A 6,666-nucleotide genomic window follows, 5' to 3' on the forward strand; every position below is an offset into this window, starting at 1 on the left:
TGGTCAATATATGCCGCTTGAGATGACCGGGCTATAAAAGGGTTTAAAATATTGAGTTTTAGTAGGGAGTGTACACGAGCCTCCTAGGCCATTCCGCTGCATATTTAAGAAATATGTCATTTTTTTTAGCTGTTTGTTCTTAGCAAAACTGTAGTATCACAAACACAAGATATGAATTATGACCTTTAAAGTTGTAGAAATTGAATGACCATAGAATTTGGAAATCTTACAACAGCTTCTTTTATGTCATGACAACTAATCTATATATTCTATGTCAGAAGATCTGATTCTCATATTGGGATAGACTTGGCACCTTAGTTGAGCCAATATTACAAACAGTCCAAAAGAAGAAGAAAAATTATATAAGTTCATAACATTATTATGATTCTAGTAAACAAAGAATTTGAAAAATTAACACTTGACAAACATCTAGCAGATTGGAAGAGGAGCACCACTCCAGCTCTTGAGACATTCCAACAATGGATCAATGATTTGTCCATTGCAAAATGCTGTGAACACCTTATCTATTTCTTCCCCGGGTGATCGAACTTTTTCACCTGTCAACAGTTCTGTTCCAACTTCTTTCCTTACAAACCTGTATAATGGATATGATCTGCATTCTGTGATCCTGTTAGGGATTGAAGGATTGCCATTTTCAACAACAGCTCTTGCACTCTCAACTTCTTTAGGCAACACAGCATTTAATTCGTCCTCGAAAGCTCCAATCTTTTGGAAGATTGAGCTGTTGACATTCGTCTCGCTTTCACCATTCCTCATTGCATGATCAACAAGGACTTGTCTCAGCTTCTGCATCAAAGGGTAGGTGGAGCTGCAGGGGTCATCAGCATAGGTAAACATGTATTCCCTGTCCACGACTCGTAACAATTCCTTCTCGCAGAATCTTGCTGGATGAAGTTCACCATTAGCACCCATTGTCAAAGTCTTTTTGGCTACTTGGCTAACAGTGTTCTTGACAACAATCTTCAAGTTCTCCTCCAAATGCCTCAAGTCTATAGCTTGGCAAAGAGCCACAAGATAGGTTGATGACATTAGCTTCAAAATGTCGACAGCCTCAGCTGTTTTCCTTGCTGAGATTAAGCCCAAAGAGTTCACATCTTGGTTGTGTTGCTCGGCACTTTGGACGTGGTTAGTCACTGGACTTGCCAAGAATTGAAGTTCCGAGCAGTAAGAAGCCATTGCGATTTCAGCTCCCTTGAAACCATAGTCCAAGCTTGGAATCCTTCCTGCTGTGAGATTAGATGGCAAACCATTATTGTAATAGTCGTTGACAAGCTCCGAGAATTGGGCAAACATCAATTTTCCAATTGATGCAAGGGCCAATCTTGTATTATCCATGGAGACACCAATAGGGGTGCCCTGGAAGTTGCCACCATGCAAGGCCTTGTTTCTTGATACATCAATCAATGGATTGTCGTTCACTGAGTTAATCTCACTCTCGATCATCTTAGTTGCTGCACGGATGACTTCAATTTGAGGGCCAAGCCATTGTGGTGATGTTCGAAGAGCATAACGATCTTGCTTTGGTTTTTGAAGAGGATCCATTTCATGGAGCTTCTGAGCTGCCTTGACATAAGAGCTGCCATCCAAAATGTGTTCCATAATAGCAGCAGCCTCAATCTGACCAGGGTGATGCTTCAACTTGTGTGTCAAATAGTCAGTGAATTCTGGCTTTCCGTTCATTACTTCAGCGAAAATTGCTGATAAAACTTCAGACATAACAGCAAGAATGTTGGAGTCAAATAGGACAATCGACGCCATAGCAGAACCAACTGCTGTACCATTCACAAGTGCAAGTCCTTCCTTAGGCTGCAATTCGAAAAATCCATCACTAACACCAGCCATGTGGAAAGCTTCCTCAGCATTAAGCTTCTCACCATTGGGTCCAACAGCCTTGGAGTTAGGCCTGCCAGTGAGCAAACCAGCAATGTAGGACAAAGGGACAAGATCACCCGAGGCAGTGACCGTGCCACGGAGGGGCAAACACGGGGTAATGTTGGTGTTGATCAACTTAGTAATTGCTTCCAAGATTTCAAATCTAATGCCAGAGTAGCCTTGAAGCAGAGTGTTGTCCTAACAAGCATAGCTGCCTTTGTTGCTGAATATGGCAATGTGTGAGATGATTCTGTTCCATTGCCAAAAACTCCAGCATTCAAGAACCTGCAAAATCAGTGTCATCAACATTAGATTTTGAACTGAATTTTACCAATCAGGGGGCGGAGGGAGTTCATCCGAAACCCCTTTGCGTAATATCACACTATACATACAAAGTCCAAATTTGTTACACATGTGTTGACATTTTTAACTATAAATCTTGCCTCCGTACAAGTGTTGTTTTTAATTTTAGAAGATGCAATTAATCAAATTTGTTACTTAGAATGCTTACATCTAATTTATAAGCAACTATGGCTAGAATGTTATAAATAGAAAAAAAAATAACATAAAAATGTATCTCATCTTCAAAAGAAAATAAAAAAACTTTTTCAATAGAGCATGATGTCTATGACCCGAGATGGAGCACTCAAGGTAGTCGATAAGCAATATATATAAAAATTCTTTACGTTATTAGTGTATATATACTGATAGAAAAAGTAGTTTACCTAATAAGTTCCTTTTGAAGGGCACCACCATTTTTTGTTCTTCTATGAGATGTTGCACCAAATCCAGTAGTGACACCATAACTATCTGTACCTTTACTCATACTATCCATAATCCAATCACTACTAGCTTTCACACCAGCCCTTGCACTTTCAGAAAGTTCCACTTTGACCCCATTACTTTTGTTATCAACATTTGCAATGGATGCAACTTGTGCAACAGTCAAAGTTTCACCCCCAAGTTTGACAATTGGCTTTCTAAACTCATCCACCATCTTTTTCACTTCATCCAAATGACTCCCTCGTAAAGAGTCAGCAGCCATTTCCCAATTCAATGGATCATGGACATGACTTGATGATTTCTTGCACAAATTCATTGCCATTTCTTGTACTTCTCCATTAACATGTCCATTCTGTGCAATTGGTGATGCCATTGGATCAAGAAAATGGTTAGCTTTGTAATGGAGGAATTTTAGTGAAGAGAAAATGAGAGTTTATTTATACAAAAAAATGTTGAGAACTTATAAAACCTTTTTTTTTTTTTTGTTGTTGTGGTAATGGGATATGTTGTGAGTATAAATAGAGAAGAACAAATGATGGTTGGTAAACAAAATATGTGAGAGGGGGTTGCTAGGAAAAGACTAAAATGGTTGTTGTTGGAAGATTAATTTTGGCCACTGATATTAATTGAGATTAACGGTTGAGATAAACTATGAACTTCGATTATAAATTAAAGAAAAGTTATAAAATTTAACAACCTTAGTCCATTATTATGACCTTGACTATATCTGTTGAAAAAAGATCAAGCAACCACACTATCTATTTAGAGTCAACATTTTAACACCTTTTTCCCTTCTCTTTCCAAGATATTCACTAGAAATGTGAAGGAAAATGAATCAAAATAATTATGTCTATATTACATGCATTTACAAATAGCTTTCTTGTTTAATTTGCTTTTCAATATTGTACTAGTCATGTTAAATTTGAGCAAGTTGGTGTTTGTTTAATTGTATGAGACCAAATAGTGTCTTGTTGCAAGTACATTTATCTCGTTTCAACTTTATTGAATGTTCACGAAGTAACACAAGCATAATTTGTCAAATATATCCATCAATAGTCGATAATCTCTTGTGTATTTTTTTATTGATATTTTATGAAAATGAACATATAATTAAAATAACATTTGCAATCGATTACAGAACTTCAATTATATATGATGAATTAAAGAAATGTTTTTGGGATTTAACAACTTAGCCCACTGTTACAAAATATACAAAGAAACTTAAACATCCTCCTCCAATTATAACATTAGCCACTGCAAAAATCTAATGTAGGTTTTAGTTACCAATCTCTTGTGTTATTTTACCAATCTCGTATAAAAAAGATCATACAATTAAAATAAAATTTGTAATAGACTACGAAACTTCGATTATAAATTAAAGAAAAGTTTCAAAGGATTAACAACCTTTCCATTATTGACCTTGAGTTCAAAGTCCATGTAAAGTTGAATAGAAGATATGACTAAAGGAAAAAAATAAAATAGGGTCAAGCAACCAGAGTCTATTTGAGTCTAACATTTTAACACCCTCTTCCCCACTCTTTCCAAGAATTTCACAAGAAATGTGAAGAAAAATGAATCATAATTGTGTCCACATTACATGCACTTACACAAATGAGTGGTAAGTGACAACAAAATGGTCCCTATCTACTTCAAAATATAGAAATTTATTGATATCATTCACTTTATCAAACATTAGAATTTGTCTTTAACCCAAAATATGAATTGTTTTCTTATTTAATTTGCTTCTAAATATTGTAAAGGTCATGTTGATAAAATTTGATCAAGTTGTTTGTTTGTTTAATTGTATGAGACCACATAAAGTGCCTTATTATTAGAAGCACATTTATCTCGTTTTAACTTTATCAAATGTCCACGAAGGATCCTCATCCAATTATACAAAAATATACATAAAACATCTATACAATTTATATACATCATATTTCTTAGAATGGTTTCATGATATATATATATACTAGTTTTTTGACACGCACGTGATTACCAATTCAGAAAATATATGTTATGGTAAATAGTATTGCTTATTTAAGTGAAGATTTGAATAATAAGCTTAACACAAAATAATATTGTAGATTATTTTGCTAATGTTCAATGTGGATCGTCATATATAATTCTTTTTCACGCGAACCTATGAAGATGGTGAATGAAAAATTTATTAGTTAAATGTAATAATGCATATATTTATTTCAATTTGATGAGGTTAAATCATGTAATTAGTCGTATCTCACTAAAATTACCTTATAGATGATATTTGTTATGTATTTTTTTTGTAATCTAACCAGATGTGCTTTGCACGTGTATTCTATATTAAACTGTTTAGATGTTATATGAATATGTGAAGAGAACAACTACATTTTATCTTTTAGAACTATTTTCTATATATTAATTTGTATTTTATATACAGATAGTTATCGGACTATTCATAGTTAACTCAGAAAGGTTTCCTTTTTTTTAACCGAAAAAACTAAAAATTAAAATTAAAGAATATATTCTATCTGTGAAATCATATATATAATCACTTGTTCATCTTACACCCAACAAAGATATAGTTCATATACTTGTAAATGATTTTTCAATTTATTCTACCAAGCATGATTTGTCAAAGGAAAAATAACAAAACCGCGTTATCACATATATAGGGGCGGTATAATAATATGAAAAATTATTGGTCATAATTTAGTATAAGGAAAGCTGAAAGATAGAAATAATTAATGTAATAACAATAGAATTCATAATATTATAGCTAAGAATGTAAAAGAGTTTGAATACCGTTTGCAATAATTAGTAATGACTAAGAGAATTATAATGTTATAACTAAAAAAGTTAATGTGCAGTTGCTGAATTTCTAATAAGTGTATACTTACATAAATAAATAGGACTTTTAATTAATGTTACTATTTTTTATAGTTATTAGATTTTAATTTAGTGTAGGGACCAAATGTAAATGTTTATTCCATATTACTGAATATAAAAATTATTTTGTAAATGATAAATTTTAAATGATTCATGTATATTCACATATTTTTACATTCGTTATGAGTTATTAATTTTTTTAAAAAATAACTCAAAACATTTTAAAATAATATATTTTTGAAGTCAGAAGATCTTGTTAACTTTATAATACATTCATGACATATATAATATTTTAATTTAAATACAAATACCTACCTATATATAAATATATATTTTCATTAATGAGAATATTTATCTCATAAAAATTAGCTATTAAATAAATAATAAAAATTAAACTAATACAAACATCAATTGGTGTTATGACAAGTCATATGAACTTTTTTTCGTCTAAACTACTAAAATGTTAAGAAATAGTAAATAAGTAGAACAAAAGGGCAATGTTTATATAGTAATAACTATTTTGACAAGTCATATGAACTTTTCTTCGTCATTCTTTTGTCTTGAGCATAAAAAAATAAATTGTGAAAATTGTCTAAATTTTAGAAAAAAGATATTCAGAAGCATATTTACATCACAAGAGAAATTGTTAATAAAAACAAATGAATTTAGACTACATCATGTTAACTTCATATATTGAGACATTACATATTGTTGTATATATTAAAGAAAAAAATAATTATCATATCATTAAAATTATTTACCTCAAGTACTCAAGGTTATGGAATATACCCTCTTAGGATAGAACGATTTACTTCATCTGAATAGTGGTACATCATATCCCGCTAAGCTTCGAATTCACTCAATGACAATAAATCACACAAAAATATTAAAATGCAATAAGAAGAATAGAAGATTAAAAAAAAAAGTGGTTGAAAATGAGAGAAAGCCCCTCTATTTATAGTCAACAAATGGTGGTATGAAGAAGTGTTTTTTGTGTCTTATCTGAAAAGTCATGACCTTTACGAGAAGTCACAACCCTTTGAAAAAGTCACAACTTATTGAAAAAGTCAGAACTATTTGAAAAGTCACAACTCATCGAAAAATTACAACCCTTTGGAAAAA

The 6,666-nt window shown here is 32.1% G+C and overlaps 1 pseudogene; it reads right to left on the reverse strand.

Moving 5' to 3' along the window:
- Positions 1 to 274: 274 nt before the first annotated feature.
- Positions 275 to 3,049, reverse strand: LOC125819334 (phenylalanine ammonia-lyase-like; annotated as a pseudogene).
- Between the last annotated feature and the right edge of the window lie 3,617 nt (positions 3,050 to 6,666).

The sequence above is a fragment of the Solanum verrucosum genome, unplaced genomic scaffold, assembly GCF_900185275.1.
Source record: "Solanum verrucosum unplaced genomic scaffold, falcon-dt-bn FXZP01000207.1, whole genome shotgun sequence".
Lineage (NCBI taxonomy): Eukaryota > Viridiplantae > Streptophyta > Magnoliopsida > Solanales > Solanaceae > Solanum > Solanum verrucosum.